At 41.9% G+C, this 19,112-nt stretch overlaps 1 long non-coding RNA gene across 1 annotated transcript; it reads left to right on the top strand.

Annotated features, from left to right (window-relative positions):
• Window positions 1-117: 117 nt before the first annotated feature.
• LOC146891848 (uncharacterized) lies at window positions 118-17,622 on the top strand. The gene is made up of 3 exons (XR_014996866.2): window positions 118-512; window positions 12,806-13,000; window positions 17,126-17,622. It is a non-coding gene; the product is annotated as an uncharacterized LOC146891848 (long non-coding RNA).
• The last annotated feature ends 1,490 nt before the right edge of the window (window positions 17,623-19,112 follow it).

Raw genomic sequence — 19,112 nt, 5'->3', positions numbered from 1 at the left:
TGCTGGGGAGCCGCGCCTGCAGGGAGGAGCGCGGCCTCAGCCAACGGCGGCCCGGGAGGCGTGGCCCGTCCCGCCCCGCCCCACCCGCGAACCTTCCAGACGCGCGCTGGACCGCCCCGCGGCGGCGGACCTGCGGTGTCCCTGGAGAGACGGGAGGGAGCGCGTGAGCTTTGCAGAAGAAACCGCCCGCAGCCACCTACCGCCGTGACCTTGAACAAGTATACTCGGGTTTGGAGAGAAGCAGGCGCTCGTTTAGGATTCCAAAGTAGACGCGGAAGGCGAGCTTGTGCTATGTAGGGAGAGAATCCTCCATTCCACCGGGGCTTGCGTCCCTTGGAAAACTATCCAAAGATAAAACATCCCATCGTTGACAGACACTCATGCTCAACTTTCAGTCTCCCGGTGAATCTTTTAAACAGCTAAGGGCTATTAAATGAGAACTGGGTCTTGAAGAGGTCAGGAACCAGAAATGGGATTCAATCATGTGGTTGATGAATGCTGTGAACTCGCAGGTATCCATATGGCAATTCGGGCTGATTACTCGGGAAAGCGTTTATGAAGGAGGCTCTCTTAGGCTTGTTTGTGGCAACGTGACAGAAGTCTGAGGATAGTTAAAGACATTTGAAACAAGGATGACTAGACGTAAGCAGGGGAACAGTGAAGGTAAGGGCTGAAATCAAGTTTAAACAGTGCAAGGGATCCCACTCAGGGCTTTGTGTCTGGTAGGCACTCTCCAGCTGAGCTACATCCCCCAGCTATCCGTTGCTTATTTTTCCATCAGCACATGGTAGTTGGATTTTATGGATTAGAGTGTGAGATGGCAATACATGTTTAATCTATAATAATCAGATTAGGGTAACTAGCATGTCAGTTCCTGCAGACAGTCATCACTTCTTTGTGCTGGGAGCCTTGTAATTTTGAAATAATAAAGTGTTCAATCAGTTAGGCTTATACATCAATGATCTCTCACTTGAGGGAAATAAGATGGATTGAAAGTGAGCAATTTATTTGACTTTGACTTGGTCATTGAAGCTTATTGGGGTTGGTGACGAGGATAATTCAGTTACTTTCACTGAATGCTCACTTTGGTTTGCTTTTGTTTCTTTAGAGGAGCATTTCTCAACCTGTGGGTTGTGACACCCGGGTTGAATGACCCCTTTCATAGGGGTGGCATATCAATATGGGTGGCATATCAGATATTTTTACATTATGACTTGTAACAGAAAATTACAGTTATAAGTATCAATGAAATAAGTTTATGGTTGGGGGTCACCATAACATGAGCTGCATTAAAGGGTCTCAGCATTAGGAATGTTGAAAGCCACTGGTCTTAAAGTCTAATGTATTTCAGGCTGGCCTCCACTCACCATGGAGCTGAGAATGCCCTTGAACTTCTGATTCTCTTGCTTCCATCTCCCAAAGACTGAGATAGGGATTGTACTGATACCGTGTCCAGTTTTTTTGGGTTGCTGGGGATCAAAAGCACTCTACCACTGAGCCACAAGGTCCTACCCTATAGCAAGATTGACCTGCAGTTCACTGTCTGCCTCAGTCCCCCAGGTGCTGGGCGTAGAAGTGTGTGCCACCACAGCAGCATGAAGGTTTCAGGTGTGACAACAAGGTCTTGCTGTGCGGGACGACTGGGCTAAACTCGTGGTAATCTTGTCTGAATCTTTGAGGTGCTGAAGATTCCAGGCCTGTGCCCCTGTGCCCAGCAATGTGTGTTGTGTTGTTTCTGTGTGTGGTGCTGGGAATTGAGCTCAGGGCCTCATGCGAGCTAGAAAAGTGCTCTGCCACTGACCTGCATCCTGGCATGCGTCTCCCCCACTGTACCTTGATGCCTAAGCCTCTTTCTCGTTAGAACATTTACAGTCTTCCTTAACACAAGGACGGTGACTCTCAATTTATAGGTGAGAAAATGAGAGTTCTGGATTTTATTCACTTTCAACTGACTTCTTTGATGATCAAGATACCAAAGACTTCAAAATTAGAGGTAACAGAGGAAAAAATACTTAAGTTGCAGAAAATATGCTAAAAGGAAGGATTGTACCAGTTATGGCAACACAGGGTTCTTAGAGTAAGAGGAAAAGTCACTTTGAGTTTATTGCACATAGAAATGTATTGTAACAGCATTTGGCTACTGGAGAGGTAGCCAAACAAGGAGAGGGCCCTTTGTTTGTCCCAGCTGCCCGCTAGCTTACACCCAAAATAATCACACAGAAACTGTATTCATTAAAACACTGCTTGACGCATTAGCTCTAGTTTCTTATTGGCTAATTCTTACATCTTAATTTAACCCATTTCTATTCATCTGTGTATCGCCATGTGACTGTGGCTTACCGGCAAGATTCTAACCAGCATGCGTCCGTCTCAGGCCAAAGATCCATGGCTTCTCTCTCTCTCTCTGCCCTTCTTCCCGGCATTCAGTTCTGTCTTCTCCACCTAGCTAAGTTCCACCCTATCAACTAGGCCAAGGCAGTTTCTTTATTAACCAATGAAAGTGACACACAAACAGAAGGAACTCCTATACCATTTGGCAGTGAGTGAAATCTTTCCATAGGCCAAACAACTAGGCTTGGGGTTTAGAAACAATGCCTTAAAAAGATGAAGAGGTGGCATTACTGCTAGGGCAGAGTGCTTACCCAGCATAGACAAGGACCTGGCTTTAATCTCTAGCATTGCATATATTTGGCATGGTGGTGCATTGCTGAAATCTCAGCAGTTGGGGGGTAGAAGCAGGAAAGGACCAGGAGTTCCAGGTCATCCCCTTCTACATAGTGAGTTGAAGACCAGCATGGGCTGTGCCAGACTCTGCCCCCCTCCAAATGTTGCAACACTGGTCCCAGGACGGCAGCACTCCTGCCATTTTGAAGCCTTCCTCCATGGTGTTGGGCATCCATACTTAGCACACTGGGTGCCAAGCTCTGCTGCTTTGGGCCATTGGCACTTCTGCCTTTGGAAACTGTCGTCTCCATCCCTCTGCTTCCTAAGCTGGCTGCTGTAAGTAGAGCAAAAGATTCAGTCTAGGTTATATCTCAGTTTTCCTATGGAGGTAGGAAAATAACCACCTGGCTTTTGCTGTTTTTCCTGTGTTCAGTGCTAGGGATTGAACCTACAGCCTCATGAAATGTTCAGAAGTGTCCCACCACTCAGTTATATCTCAACTCTAACTCTGAGCTCCAGTCTGTAGTCTGGAGGAGACTAGAGAAAAGGTGTGAGCAAAGACTCAGCCTCTTAGTTCAACTCTAGTTGTTATTATAGAGTACCCAGAGGTACAGGAAAGAAGTTTAGCATGGAGACTGGAAGTCCAGGGTGACCTCATCTGACAAGGCTCTCAAATGTGGTAGATGTCACAAAGACAGCAGGTTGTGCAGAGGGGACAAATAGGGGTTGCCTTAAAACAGTCTGCTTTACAAGACCCTGCTCCAACTGTGAGGATTAATGTAGTTCTTCCAGAAAAGGGGTAACCCTCTTGAGTACCTCATTATCTCTTTAAGTCCTCACTACTTCTCAGCATTGTTACCTTAGGGACAACATTTTGACATGTGTGTTATGGGATAGTCTTTTTGAACACTGTGAAGATGTGTCTTTGCCAAGGTGTCTTCTGATTGGTTTAGTAAAAGAGCTGACTGGGTGATAGCTAGGTAGGAAGTTTAGGCAGGACAGCAAGACAGGATGCTGGGAGGAATAAGGGCCAAGTCTTGGAAATCTCCAGAGACAAGAGAGAAGCAAGATGAATGTGCTGTGTTGAAAGAAGCTACAGCCATGTGGCTGAAGGTGAATAAAATATGGGTTAATTTAAAACGTGAAAGTTAGCTAGTAACCAGCCTGAGCTATCAGCCGAGCATTTATAATTAATGTTAAGTCTCTCAATATTATTTGGAAGCAGTTGCGGAGACATACAGAAACCCCACATAAATGAGTTCCGAAGGTAGCACATAATACTCATATATCGTACTTAAAATAAATCTCTAAATAAGTTCAATTCTTCAGTCAACATTCAAAAATAAGGATTGCAGTAAGAAAGTATTTTTGTTACAAGTCTTTTTCAGACTTATTTTTTATTTTGTGTATTCATGTGCATATGGAGACCATTCGAGCTTCAGTTTCTCTTTTAGACTGATTCAATCTTGTGTATCCCAGGGTGGACTTGAACTCAAAGAGATCCATTTGCCTCTGCCTCCTGAGTGCTGGGATTAAAGGTGTGTGCCACCACTCCCTGGCCTCTATGGCTAACGAGTGACTAGCTCCACACTCTGATCTTCAGGCAAACTTTATTTGTTAGACCACACACAAACTATTAACACACACACACACACACACACACACACACACACACAGCCCAGTTGAGCCCAGCCAACCTACAAAACTCTGCTGTAATTGTACTTCGTTGTTTCAGTTACTATTTTTTGGGGGGTGATCTCATAGGCAACGATAGTTAACCAAAGCTAGTGCTTAGGAACCAGATGAGGTAGTGGCAGCAGACTTCAATTCTAGTTGCCTTACTTGATGTCAGTGAGCCAATATATGATTCAGCTATATGGGAACCAATCAGCAATTTCTGTTGCACTTTGTAAATACTTGTTCTGAATGGATGAGAAATTTAAATATCTCAATAATAGCCCCTTTGAATTAAATAGTTGAAAAGGACTAATATGGAATTTCTCATTACTAATATGCCTTTCCAGGTATTCTTACCACTGTTAAAGGTTTCAAAACAGATCTTTTGTGACTGTGAGGAAGCATTACTTATTTAACGGTTATTTAACTTATTTAACTATTTAGCAATAGCAGCCCTACACAACATTTCCCAGGATAGCAGCTTCATGTGCATGTGTGCTGTGTGTGTGTGAGACAGAGACAGAGGCAGACAGGATCCCATCTGTAGTCCCAAGCTGGCCTGCTGGTGCTCACTCTGCAGACCAGGCTTGTGACAATCCTTCTGAGCCTCCCTTGTGAGTGCTGGGCTGACAGGTGAAAGGCATGGTGCCTGTTCAAACTAGTCTCTTAAAAAATTACACAAAACGGGAGGAAAAATATGAAGAATGGATATTTGATGAATCCAGATAATTAGAAGTGTTTATATTTTCTGTTTTTAAGGGTATTTACAAATTTATTTTTCATAATTATATATAAACATATATGTAGTGTATTTTGACCATATCTTCCATTATCCGTGTTTTCTCCCTCTTCCTCCCACTTAACTTTTCTTCTTTACAGTAAGTCCTTTTCTTTTTTTTTCTTTTTCTTTTTTTTTGAAAATAGGACCTCACGTAGGCCAGGTTGGCCTTGAACTCCCTAGGTAGCCAAGGATATCCTTGAGCTCCTGAGTCTCCTGTCTCCACCTCCCAAGTGCTAGTATTACAGACATTAGCCCCCACACCCATCCTAGAGTACTCAGTGGAGTTACTAAAGTATTTATTAATGAAGTACTCTCTGGGGCATTAAAATATAAAATCCAGGGGAAGTGTATGGGAACTGAAAGGAAACAGGTTAGCTGACTGCTCCTTGGCGTTAGTTATGCTGACCTCTCTGCATCCATGCATTTCAGAGAGAGAAGGACTGAGGTGTAGCTTAGTGTAGGATATAAGCACAGCATATGGGAGGTCCTGGGTTAATTTCCAGCACACACACACACACACACACACACACACACATAAAATAGAATAAAATAAAATAAACAACAACAACAACAACAACAATAACAACAAAAAGCCAAAAAGGCTGGAGGGAGATGGCTCGCTGGGTACAAGGGTGAAGACCTGAATTCAGCCCCCAGAACACATGTAAAGCCAGATGTGGTCATGGTCCAAGCACTCCTATGGCAGGGTAGGGATGGAGCCAGAATTCCCACACAGATCCTCACAGAACAGCCTGGCATTCATGGAGCTCTGTGTGAAACAAGGCAGGAAGTAGGACGGGGCTGACTGAGATGTAAGGAAGTATAACCAGGGCAGCGCACACCTGTAATCCCACATGTGTGAGGCAGGCGCAGGTGGACCTCTGTGTTTGAAGCCAGCTTGGTCTAAGAACCGAACAAAAAAGCAAAACCAAACTAAAACTACATGAAAAGAATGAAATAAATGTACTAATAGTCTCTTTGTAATTGAAATATACCTTATAGAATGTGAGGGAAAAGAGAGAGGCGTGTGTGTAGAGAATTTCTTTGGAAAAAATGCAAACTGTAAAGGGGGAGACTCAGGATTCTCTGAGAAGCATCTGTGTTTGTGTCGCTCTTTACCGTGTGGACTTTATGATGGCAATGCTGCAGGGGCCGGGGTTTAGCTCAGAGATAAAGCACAGACATGACAGCCAGGACTGCCTCTTAAAATGCTAAGCACATCTTAAAAACCTAATCTGCATCATTGCTAGAGCAAATACGACCCTGCCTGCTTGCCCGTCCAGTACAACATGGTGGAGGAGGTCTGTTTACTGCCTCTGAGCCATGAACACCGCCCCAGTTCCAAGTATGCAGCAGGTCTATATCACGGCATTAAGCAGTTTGTAACACACTGCTTACAAAGTGCATTTAAATGCTTGGTCTCCTGAAAGAGCAAGAGGTTGGGCTGGCAGTATGGCCCAGAAAGCTGACATTTTAAAGCTGTGTGGCTTTTTTTCTGCTATCATTGAGTCAGGAAAACCTTTCTTAAAGGAGCTACAATATGCTGCCAGCAAACAGCAAAAAGTCATGTTAAAGTCTGTATTTTTGTGTCTAGAATTCCTTTCCAAGCTATCTCAGGTTTTTAAGTGGATTTAGTTGGCCACATTGGCACGCCAATTTGTTGTAAGGAGGCTGCTTGTTTGCTTCCCAGCTGCGTGGACTCCTGAAATAACCACACAGAAACTGTATTAATAAAGCCACTGCTTGGCCAATTAGCTCTAGCTTCTTGTTGGCTACCTCTTACATCTTAATTTAACCCTTTTCCATTAATCTGTGTATCACCACGAGGCTGTGGCTTACTGGGTAAAGGTCTGGTGTCTGTATCCGGCAGGACTATATGACTTCTCCCCTACTCTGCCTTCTTCCTCCCATCATTCAGCTTAGTTTTCCCTGCCTACCTAAATTCTGCCCTTTCAACAGGCAAAGGCAGTCTCTTTATGCATTAATGGTAATCACAGTATCTGTAGTCTAGGCTGGCTTTGAACTCACAGAGATCTGTAGGTCTCTGCCTCCAAAGAGCTGGGATGGAAGGCATGTGCCACCATTGCCCCCCCCCCCCTCGCGGGGCCGCTGTCCGGCATGGCAGCTGCTGGCTGGCTCCAGGCTAATTGTGTGCTCAGGCCCCTCCCTATGCCGCCGCCTCCCGGATGCCGGCCGGCTGGCTCCAGGCCACTGGCTTCGGATAGCTCGCGGGCTCCACTCCACATGGCTTTGTGGCAAGGGTAGCAATGGGGGCTTGGCCTGGCTTTTTTTTCCTGGGCTGATAAATTGCCCCTTAACATTGGAACAGAATTACTTGCACCCAAAAATCCAATACACCCTCCCCATTTACCGGCTGGCCAGCCTTCAGAGGGCGACCTCTCAGGTGTCCTTAGTTCCCAAAGCTCGCAGATGGATCCCGCAGACGAGTGTAGCTGCTTCAGATCCCAGTGCAGTATCCCAGTGGTGCCTCCAATTGTACCATCCGGTTCTGTGTCACCCTCTCCCGGTACAGTTCGTGAGCCTTCCATACCGATCACGAGTTTGGGGCAAAGGCCTGGAGATTGAAATAAAAGACACACATACAAAGAGACCTGGGTCATTCGTCAAGAGATAGCCGAATGCCACTTTATTTGGCAGAATGCAAGGCTAATATACCTTGACCCCAGTAAGGGAACTCCCTCCCAAACAGAGGGGAAACTGGCGCTGTAGGGAATTCCTTCCCAGACAGGGGGTGGAGAGCAGTGACAGACAGTGGGTCAAACAGAGAGAGAATTAGGCGCTGTGTGGGAACTCTCACGGGCAGGTGGGAAATTACCATACCAAAGGTGAAACAAAGTCCTTCAGCTAAATCACCAGGCTATAGCAGAGATAACAGAAACTAACAGGAAGCTTAGCTGGCTGACAAACTGTCCTCAGAGACACACCCCAGGGAGTAAGGGGAGACAGGGCCCAACAACAGTATACAGAGGGGAATCCCACATCAACCCTTGCTTTATCTTTAAACTTCTTCAGGCTTTGGCCACAGAAGCTCTTTCATTTTCACAATAAACTCTCTTAGACAGTCTTCCTCTATTGTTTAAGTGCTTCTGTTATGGTCAAGTCCCACAAAGGATTATTTCTAGTACTGTTACAGACTTATTTGGCCATTCCTCTGTCTCAAGTCCAATGCTAGCTACTTCTATAAAGAATTCTGATTCTTTCTTTCTTTTTTAAAGTCAAGGATGGTATAACCAGTGCCAACGGAGTTTCACAAGTATACTATCCATGCATATGATATGAGTTCCCTGAGAGTTTATAAGGAAGAGTTATATCTCTTAGCAATGTTCTTGGTTTTCTTTTTACATTGTTGGATGAAACAAAAATTCTAAATGCAACAGGTATATCCTGTGTCCCTGCACTTCTCAAGCCTGTGACAAATTGACAGCAGCAGCAGCAACAGAGGAAGACAGACAAAAGAGCTCTTTATTTGTATTTACAGAGAAGTCTAGACATAGAAAAGCAGACAAAACAATTTCAGGGTTTATTCAATTTAAAATATACTGTAGTCTTATGTAGATTATTTTGAGAAATAACAAGTATCATTAAATTAATAAGCTATTTGTTAGTAAAGTACTGTGATTTTCCAATCTTAACTCTGTATCCTTTTTTAAAGATTTATTTATTTATTATGTATACAGTGTTCTACCTGCATGTATGCCTTGGTACCAGATAACATTACAGATGGTTATAAGCCTGATGGGGAAGCTCAGCGGGACTGCCTTACTGCCTTCTTCCTCCCAGCATTCTGTTCTGTTTACTTCACCTACCTGATTTTCTGTCCTATCAAAGGGCCAAGGCAGTTTCTTTATTAACCAATAAAAGTAACACATAGACAGATGACCCTCCTCCATCATTTCCCCTTTTTCTGTTTAAACAAAAAGAAAGGCTTTAACTTTAACATAGTCAAATTACATATAACAAAACAGTTATCAAGCAGGAATTACTGTTACAATATTTATATCTGTTTTATCTTTTATCATAACTAAGGAAAACTATAACTATAACTAACCATTCTTCAACTCCATCAAAGACTCCAGAAGGATATATTACCTAAGTAAACAAGAAGCAAGCAACTTCCAAAACTCTAGAAATGACAGAGACATCTCTCTGCCTGGACAGTGACCCAAAGTTCCTCTGTATCGTTGGGGCATCCATCTTTGGCCTTCAGGTCCATAGTATCCAGAAGACATTTCCATGAAGCAGGAAATTTCAAAGGCAGTTCAGTCACTACCTGTTGTGTCCTGCAGAATGTCTCACAGACTCTTTCATGAATCAGGAACCCCGAAAGACCATCTCACCTTTAGGCAAGTTCAGCAGTCCTCTCTCTGCGGGTTCTTTGTGTCCAGTTTATGCAACAGTCCAGGCAAGAGAAGTTTCCTGCCCAAATGGCTATCAAACTCCACAAATAGCCTCTTCGATGCCCATCTTCTTTTTGAAGTAGAATGGTGGTGCCAGGAGCAGACGTGTCTCATTATCATGAACAGCCCTAAGTTATTAAAACATTTAAAATGTCATATTCTATAGTCTTTGAAAGATATGAAGAATGCTATCTAACTGAAATATATCTCTATATATCTAGAAAATCTAACTAACATGACTATAAGCTTGATTATTATTGTTGATTATCCATTAACAACCCATATTTCCTTGATGTAGGAGGGTCATCTGTCTATGTATTACTTTCATTGGTTAATAAAGAGACTGCCTTGGCCTTTTTGATAGGCCAGCCTTTAGGTGGGTGGAGTAGAGAGAACAGGATGCTGAGAAGAAGACAATGACGCAGACGCCATTGCTCTCCTCTCTGAGATGGAGGTGGGTTAGAATCTTCCTGGTAAGCCATGACCTCATGGTGATATACAGATTATTAGAAATGGGTTAATTAATATGTGAGAGTGAGCTAATAAGGGGCTGAAGACAATGGGTTAGACAGTGTTTAAATGAATATAGTTTCCATGTAATTATTTCAGGTAAAGCTAGCCAGGTGGGCGGGCGGGAAGTGGCCCGGCATTCCTTTTACAGAGTGGCTGCCCAACGTGGTAACTAACTCCACGTAAAAATCTAAGAGGGCTTTAAAAGGAATTCTAGACACAAACATAGAGTTTAACATAGCTTTTTGCTGTTTGCTATGACATGCCATAGAAAGATTTCCTGTTTCAGCAGTAGTGGCAGAAAAAACTGTTTTAAAACACGGCTTCCTGGGCCCTGCCACCGGTGCATACTCTGGATATGGAACATTTCTGGGCCCGGACATTTGTGTGCCCACTTGGGGTCGGGAACAAAGTAGTTGAGACCATGCCCACGGCTCAGCTCTTCCTGCCTGAGTAGGCAGCGGGATCAGGTCTACTAGAAAGTGGCAGTTTCTGGGCTGTGCCACCATTGTGTTCTCTCTCTGGCTCCTGTGGGATACAGAGCTTTTGAATGGAACATTTGGAGTAAAGTGCTATGATTTGTTTAATGGCAACTAGACTCACTGTGTGCCTAAAAGGGGGTCATTGCGTGCTGAGGCTCAGAGGCACAAAGGACTCTGCCATGCTAGCAGTGCAATGTGCAAGGCTCAGAGGCACGAGTGGCTCCGCCATTTTGGGTTGGGTGGGGCAAGCAGGCAGTACCTGTTTTTGACCTAGGAATGTCACAGCTTAGATTCTTAAGTGCTTAGTGATTTAAAACTGCAAAGGAAAAATGCTCCTAGATAGTAAAAAATTACAGATTCACAATAGGACAGATTCAGACATAAAAGACCTATAAATGGGTCACAGTGTTGGATGAGTGTACGAGTGTACGTAGGCTTGGGAGAGAGAATAAAAGAAATATAGAGAATAAAACTAATGCCTTAAAAAAGGGTAAAGTCTTTAAAGAGACAGAGTACAGATAGTTATACATTAAAAGAAATAAAAATAAGCCACATAAAAATGGAAAATTCACAGAGAGTCTGGATTATGTACATTGTGTTTTCTTTAAATTTTCTGACTGTGAAGGAGCTAAATACAGAGAGACATTTCATTGTGTGGTCTGCCAAACTACATATATGTTCTAAAAATATTATGACTTCAGAATTTGGATCTAAGGATATGATACTTTGGAAAAGATCTTCTTCTTTCATTTTCACAGAGGATGAGAACCTGTGGATTGCTTCTGTCCCAATATGGTATGACAGACCATGCCCTCCTGAAAGGTTGCTGTGAACACCCTCAAAAAATTACTTCACACAGGATACACCATGAAAGACCTAATTAACAGCGCCCCTATACAGCAGGAAGAAATTTGGAGAGAAATAACTACGTCTACATTCCCAAATATTGTTTATAAATGTTCTTTTATATTTAAAGGGGGGATATTTTCTAATTATACATTACATTTTTAAATGAACTACACAATCACAATACCTTAATCAAGAGCAGAAATACATATACATATAACAAGATTGGCCTTAAAATTCATACCAATGCAAATTATTCATATCTACAGAAGTCACCATGTAGTTTCTGGGAATTGAACTTAAAACCTCCAGAAGAGCAGTCAGTGCTCTTAACCACTGAGCCATCTCTCCCACCCTTAGCTCTGTATCTTATTGTTATAATTACAGCCCTAACTTGAACACTAACTGATTTCAACAGTCTTACTGTGAAGCCCTGACTGACTTCACACTCATAGCAATTCCCCTGCCTCAGCTTCTCAAGCTTTAAACATATATTAGAGACTATACAATACCAAGACCAGCCTAACAGTCATCTTTTATAGGCTCATTCTAGCTGAGAACCAAGGATGAAAAACCCCCCAGATTAGAGGAGTTAAGATATAGAAAGCAAAAGCAAGTTGGATTGGAAAGAATGCCTCTGTGGCTAGGAAGCTTTAGTTCTGGAAGACACTCAGAGCAGCCAAGGGTCAGATGAGTCTATGGCTTTAGACCTCCAGTCTGTATTATTCATACTCATCTCTAGAGTCTTGAGTACAAATGTGTGCATGACTTCCTTCAACATTAATTTGTGTTTATTAGATTCAGAGAATGGGAGCCACGCTGTATCCATAATAGAGAGAAATTATCCCTGCTTCCTCCAAGGTGACTTATCATTTGGGAATACCTTTGTGTGGAGAGGATTAATTTACTGACTAATTACCCAACAAGGGAGAGGGAAGGAGAAACAGACAAACAGAGAGGCACAGAATGGTGTTCCTTCCCTAGGAAAAAGCCAGGATCATGATTTTTATTAGACAGGGAAGGAAGAAATGAAGCAAGGAATGGAGGAAGGAATGGGGATCAGAAGACAGACAGACAGACAGACAGACTAGGGTTATAAATGCAATGGCAAAGACTAAATCTTTTCAGAACTATAGCTTAGTTCCTGTAGGGCCCGGTCTACCCTGGCTCCTTGGGGTGCATATTAAGGACAGTTTCTGGCCAGCCAGCTAAGCATCCTGTTTGCTCCTGTGCTCCCTGTGCCCTAGCCTGATGATTAGCTAAAGGGCATTGTTTCATCTTTGGTATGATAATTTCCCACCTGCCTGGGAGGATATCATTATGTAGTAGCCAGGTATATAGGTTTTCCCCTAAATTAAATAAAGCAGTATTCAGCTGGTCTCCTTTCGAATGACCCAGGTCTCTTGTATGTTTCTTTCAATCTCCAGGCCTTTGCCCGGCTTGCGATCGGTACAGAGGCACGCAAATTGTACCGAGGGAGTAACACAAAATCAGATGTTACAATTCAAGGCCCCGCTGGGATCATCAACAGCTACTATCGGAGACCCGTCTGTGGAGACACATCTGCGAGATTTGGAAAGTAGGGATCCCTGAGAGGTCGCCCTCGAAAGGCTGGCCAACAGGTAAATGATGAGAATGTATTGGCTTATGGGAACAAGTAATTCTGTTCCAATGTTAAGGGGCCGATTAAAGGGCCAATTGATAATGCTTTTAGAGAAACAAAACTAGTAAGGCACCGGTATTAAAATAAGACAGCACAAGAGATCCTTAAGACAATTTTCTTTTGTATAAGATAGTTAATTGCCTAATTTTTTTGAGAGAGTTTAGTCCCTGGTTTCTACACGCAGGGGGCTTTAATATTACTGATTGGGAACAGATAAAGTTAAAACGCACTGAAAGAGCGAGGGTCAGAAAAATTCCTCATAGCAATATTTTCGCTATGGCGCTTAGTCAGAGATGCTCTTCTCAATGATGATATAAAATAAAAAATAATTTAAAAAATTAAATAAAACCCTTGAGAAAATTCAGAAAATAAAATCTATGAGTTCTATTAATAATTTTGAGGAGCAAAAAGTTTAAAATACTAAAAAAAATATAAAAGAGAAAAAAAACTTTAAAAAAGAACATTGCTACTGATAAAAAAAAAGTTAATAAAAGAAGAAAGGCAGCTTTACAGAGCCTGTCTCTTATGGGGAGATTATTTGTTATAAAGAGATGATATACAAAAAAATTACAAAAAGAACACATGTAATAATGCCATCACAGATTTCTCCCAGCATAACCTTGACATGTTAACTGGTAAAGGACAGTATGCTGATTTAGCAACACAGATTGCATATGATTCTGCAGTTTATGCTCAGATAGCTGCTGCAACTGTTAAAGCTTGAAAAACTTTACCTAACAAAGGAGCAGGAGAACAGCTTTCTAAGACCTTTCAAGGATCTTCAGAACCTTATTCTAAGTTTATTGACTACCTGCTACAGGTGAAAAGTTACATTTTTGGGAATATGGACTGAACTATGTCAGTCATAAAGCAATTAGCCTATGAAAAATGCTAACAGATTTTGTCAAGAGATTTTACGCCCCCATAGAAATGGAGTTTTAAATAACTTTATCCGGTTATATAGGGACATTGATGGCACTCAAATGATGGGTCAGATAATTATTTCTGTCCTTAGGGATGGTCAAGATTGAGCTAGGTCAAGAAATTGTTTTCAATGCGAAAGGTCTGAACACTTCAAAAGAAACTGCCCTGCGGGTAAAGGGGCAGTTATTCAGCACCCCCCCAAAAGCCAGGTATAATGGCACATGCCTTCAATCCAAACTCTTTGGAGGCAGCGACCTACAAATTTCTATAAATTCAAGGCCAGCCTGGACTACAAAATGAGTTACTAAAACAGTTAGAGGCAGGATGCATAATGGCATCCACTTCTCTCTAAAATACTCCTATCTTTGTTATTAAAAAAAAGTCTAATAAATAGAGGTTGCTATAAGATCTTAGAACAATAAATGGTTGTATGGACATTCTACAGGAGAATCCAGACCCAACTTCCTTTCATGAATTGATAATTTTTCCCTCTCAACATAGTCCTATAGGAGTTTTCTGGCAACAAGGACCCATCCTATGGGTACATAAACATATGTCACCGATAAAAATTGTTATCTCATACCCATCAGCTATGCTACATGTTATTCAAAAAGGATATAAAGTTAGTTTACAAACCTTTAAAATATTACCTGATAAGGTTATTACACCATTTACCCAGGGAAAAATAGCTTGGCTACAGAATTTTGCTAAAGATTAAACTTTGTTTTTATACACTAATCCCTACAAGTTTGATAATCATTATCCTTCTAATAAATCAGTCACCTTTTTCAAAAGTCATCCGGTATGTTTCCCTAAAGTTATTCCTTTATAGCCTCTGGCAGGGGCACGGAATGTATTTACTGATGGTTCCTCCACCGGGAGAGCTATGACAGCCTCCCCTCCTGATTTTGATATTCAACCTATTAATATTAAATCTGCTCAGATGGCTAAATTGATCACTGTACAAATGGCCTTAGAGAAATATGCTGATATTCCATTTAATCTTTTTACTGACAGTCAATATATAAACAAAATCCTTACACCTTTAAAAACTACAGCTTATATTGCCTCTGTATCTCAAGTCCAGATGCAATATTTGGCTATTCAAACTTTGCTTTGGGCCCAATCTGTTCCCATTTACATAGGACATTTACGGGCTCATACTGACCTCGCTGGTCCCTTGAGCAAGGGAAATACTTTGGCTTATCAACTTACTCGCCAAATTTATACAATGAATCAAAAATCTTATAAAGCTACAAAAAAAGCTCATGATCGTTTTCATCTCAATGCTGGGTCTTTAAGATTTCATTTTAAGATATCTCAAGAGCAAGCCACTAATATTGTTAAAAAATGCTCTTTATGTACAAAACTTTTAACTGTTCCCCATTTGGGAGTTAATCCTCATGGGCTTGCTCCTAATCATTTATGGCAAATGGATGTTACCCACGTTCCTTCTTTTGGACACATGCAATATGTTCACGTAACCGTGGATACATATTCTCATCTTATTTATGCCTCAACTCATACAGGAAAAAAATTACGGGATATTAAAAGTCACTGTCTCCAGACTTTTGCCTACATGGGAGTTCCAAAATCTATAAAAACTGATAATGGGCCAGCCTACACCAACACTGGCTTTGCTAAATTTTGCTCTGAGTTCTTTATTTCTCATAAAACGAAAATACCTTATAATCCTCAAGGACAAGCTATAATACAATGAGCATATCATATGCTCAAAGCTTATTTACATAAAACAAAAAAGGGGGATTATGGTTCCAACCCAGAGACCATTTGTCTTTTATATTATACATTTAAAATTTTTTAACTATTGATGCTCAATCTCAGACCGCTACTGAGCAACATTGACAGCCAAATTCTTCTGGGATGCCTCATGTTAAATGAAAGAATCTAGCAGATGGCACCTGGTATGGTCCAGATCCTGTACTAATGTAGGGTAGAGGAGCTGTTTGTGTTTTCCCGCAGGACGCTGACAATCCAATTTGGGTACCTGAGTGTCTGATGCATGCTATAAATTTTCCTGTCCAAAAGCCTGAAGACAGAACAGAACCAAGAGATCCAGCAAACACTGGCTTATCAACTAAAGAATTGCTGGTTTCCTGAGGAGCTGGCTATGATGGTCCAAATGCCAAGGATTGTTTTTTTACCTATCTACCCTTCCCATGATATTGGCAGCCATTGCTGTGACTGCCTGAGCGGCTAATGCTGCTGGATTTCCTTTTAATCAGCTAGTTTCTTCAGCTAACACAATGGATACCTTCTCAGGACAGGTTACAAATGCCTTGGTCGTTCAAATTGAGCTAAATTTACAATTAAATACTACAGTTGATTTTACAATTGGTTATGGTTTTTGATCTCTGCTAGGTTACAGGAAAGGCTTATTGCTGTTATCCATGGACCCTAAAATACAAGATTTACGAATTGGCTATTATTATTATTCTAGTTAACTATACCAGGGTTCCTTCCACCAATACTGAAACCTTTCTTAAAGGGCTCCAATTTGGACAGATTTATTTAGGATTGAGCAGGCACAATCTCCTTTAGGAATGCTTATATATGCTAGAGCATCATCTTCATGATTACATGATGCCAGAGCCAAAGGCAAGCTCAGGTCAATGTTGCCATATGACAAATCCTCTTAACTATTGCCCCAAAATATCTTTCAGCACAAATCTGGCTAAACTTAATGATGGATGACTAATGAGCCAATGATGGGTAAGATTTTTGGGGGGCTGCCCCAACCTAAGACAGAAAATATGTTTTGACCTAGATGCTTTCCCATGACAGGTAAGGGATATTGCCTGACGTCCAATGCCACCCAAGATATGCCTAATCATATAATTTATATAAAAGGGGGACCTGTAGGGCCTGGTATACCCTTGCTCCTTGGGGTACATATTAAGGACAGTTTCTGGCCAGCCAGCTAAGCATCCTGTTTGCTCCTGTGCTCCCTGTGCCCTAGCCTGATGATTAGCTAAAGGGCATTGTTTCATCTTTGGTATGGTAATTTCCCACCTGCCTGGGAGGATATCCTTATGCAGCAGCCAGGTATATAGGTTTTCCTCTAAATTAAATAAAGCGGCATTCGGCTGATCTCCTTTCGAATGACCCAGGTCTCTTGTATGTTTCTTTCAATCTCCAGGCCTTTGCCCAGACTTGCGATCGGTACAGAGGTGCGCAAACTGTACCGAGGGAGTAACACAAAATCAGATGTTACAGTTCCTCTGTCTTTATGAAAAGAAGCAGTTTTCCTTTAAAAACGACTATTATTATGTGTATATGCATTATTGGCTGTATTACTGTGTGTGTATATGCATGTGGAGGACACTGTGGAGTCAGTTCTCTCAGTTCACCTTGTAATGGGTTTGGGGACTGGAACCTGAGTCAATGTGTAATTGCCCTTCTTTATCTGCTGAGCCACCTCACCAAGAAGCAACTTCAAGAAAAGTATGTTTAAGGGGCTGGAGAGATGGCTCAGCAGTTAAGAGCATTGCCTGCTCTTTCAAAGGTCCTGATTTCAATTCCCAGTAACCCCATGGTGGCTCACAACCATCTGTAATGAGGCCTGGTGCCCTCTTCTGGACTGAGGAAAGAATACTGTATGCATAATAAATAAATAAAATATATTTTTAAAAAAGATGTTTAATATTTATGTGTATAGATGACTGTTCTCTCTCATGTGTGTGTGAGTGAATGCAACAGCCTGAGTATAGAGGTAAGAAGACAATAATCATTTCTCTTCTTCTGTCATGAAGCAGTTTTAGGGATTGAACTCAGGTCATCAGGTGTGGCAGTCAGCCCCTTTTCATACTGAACCATTTGGTTGCCCAAGAGGCAAAAGGCAATTTTCTGATTGTATGGAGTTGGAAAGAGAAATTGTTTTGATAGTTTAAACATCTGGGAAAACATTCTATCCTGTTAATACTTGAAATATCTACAACGACAAATACAGAGTGGTCATGTGAAATGCTGTAGGGATTGCTAAAACTATTCCCTCCCTCCCCCATCTCTCCCTTCTTCTCTCCTTCCCTTCTTCCTATCTTTTCTTGGTGTTTTGACACAGGGTCTTGCTATGTAGCCCTGACTAGCCTAGAATTGGCTAGGTAGATCAGTCTGGCCTTGAACTTGTAGCAATATTTTTGCCTTTGCCTCCTGACTTGTGGAATAAGTGGCATGCACTGCCATACCATTCTTAAGCAAGTTGGATCTCTGCAGGGTTAGCTGCACACACACTGTGTGTCTGGGAAGATCCACTCCTGAGGGGGAGTGAACAGGAACTGCAACCCTGGTAGAGGCAGTTTCCTTTTCTGCTTCAAAAATCACTGCACTGAGCAGAATTCTAAGTCCTACTCTCACAAGGTATCATAGTTACTTTTCCATTGCTGTGACAAAATGGCATAATCAAGGCAACTTATAAAAGACAACATTTGATTGGCCTTATGGTTAGAGCACGAGTTCTCAACCTTCCTAATGCTGTGGCCCTTTAATACCTCATGTTGTCATGATCCTGGTCATAAAATAATTTTGTTGCTACTTCATAACTGTAATTTTGATACTATTATGAATTGTAATGTAAATATCTGATATACAGGATATCTGATATGTGATCAATCTGATATGAGAATCACTGGTTCAGAGGGTTAGTCTGTGATGATGGAGCAAAAGCTTGGTGACAGGAACATCTGAGCTTATATCCTGATATTACACAGTGGGCAGAAAGAGGCACACTGATAATGGCATGGGATTTGGAAACCTCAAAGCTCATCCCCCTCAAGGACATCTCTCCTCCAACAAGGTCATGGTTCCTACAATCCTTCCCAAACAGTTCCACCAATTGGGGACCAAATATTCAAACACATGAGCCCCCACCAAGCCCATTCTCATTCACATCACCACAGATATATCCCCCTGATACATACAGTTCTGTTTCATTCCTTCCCCTAGGTGAGGGGGTCAGGATATGTGAATGTGTGATGGAGACTCTGGTGACCATTGCTTCATAAGACAAAGGTAAAGGATTTTGCAGGTGTAATTGAGGTCTCTAGTCAGTTGACTTTGAGTTATCAAAAGGAAGATTATATTGGGCAGACCTGATCTAAATGGTTGAGTCCTTTCAAAGAGAATCCTGA

The sequence above is a fragment of the Myodes glareolus genome, chromosome 13 (genome assembly GCF_982192425.1).
Source record: "Myodes glareolus chromosome 13, mMyoGla1.1, whole genome shotgun sequence".
NCBI classification, from domain to species: Eukaryota; Metazoa; Chordata; class Mammalia; order Rodentia; family Cricetidae; genus Myodes; species Myodes glareolus.
This window is presented reverse-complemented; position numbering and strand designations above follow the sequence as displayed.